This window comes from Egretta garzetta, unplaced genomic scaffold, assembly GCF_000687185.1.
Source record: "Egretta garzetta isolate BGI_Z169 unplaced genomic scaffold, ASM68718v1 scaffold238, whole genome shotgun sequence".
Classification (NCBI taxonomy): domain Eukaryota; kingdom Metazoa; phylum Chordata; class Aves; order Pelecaniformes; family Ardeidae; genus Egretta; species Egretta garzetta.
The window spans coordinates 37,332-37,721 of NW_009260402.1; positions in this window are offsets into that span (position 1 = coordinate 37,332).

Consider the following 390-nt stretch of genomic DNA (forward strand, 5'->3'; position numbering starts at 1 on the left):
GAGTCGCCTGAACCTGGTCTTAGGGCATCCCCAGGATTTCTGTGTTTTGGGGGGATTCACCCCGATTTCACCCCCCTGCCCCAGGGTTGCAGCTTGCTTTGCTCCAGGCCAAGCGTCCTCTGTGCAGCCCCTGGCAGGGCTGGGAGCCTGGGAAGCATCCAGGGTTGAATTCCCGGAAAACAGCAGCCCGGGGGCGGTTTGCCTACGGGGAGCGCTCCGGACTGAGGCTCTTTCCCAGCCCTTCAGGCCCAAACGCGCCCCAGTTCTCCCTTTCGTTTTCCCCGCTCTGAGCGTGGCTGGAGCAAAAGCCGGGGTTGGGGTCCCAAAGACCCGGCTGCCACCCCCGGGGGGCTCCCTGGGATGCTCCCATCGGCCTTGCCCCCCTCCCAC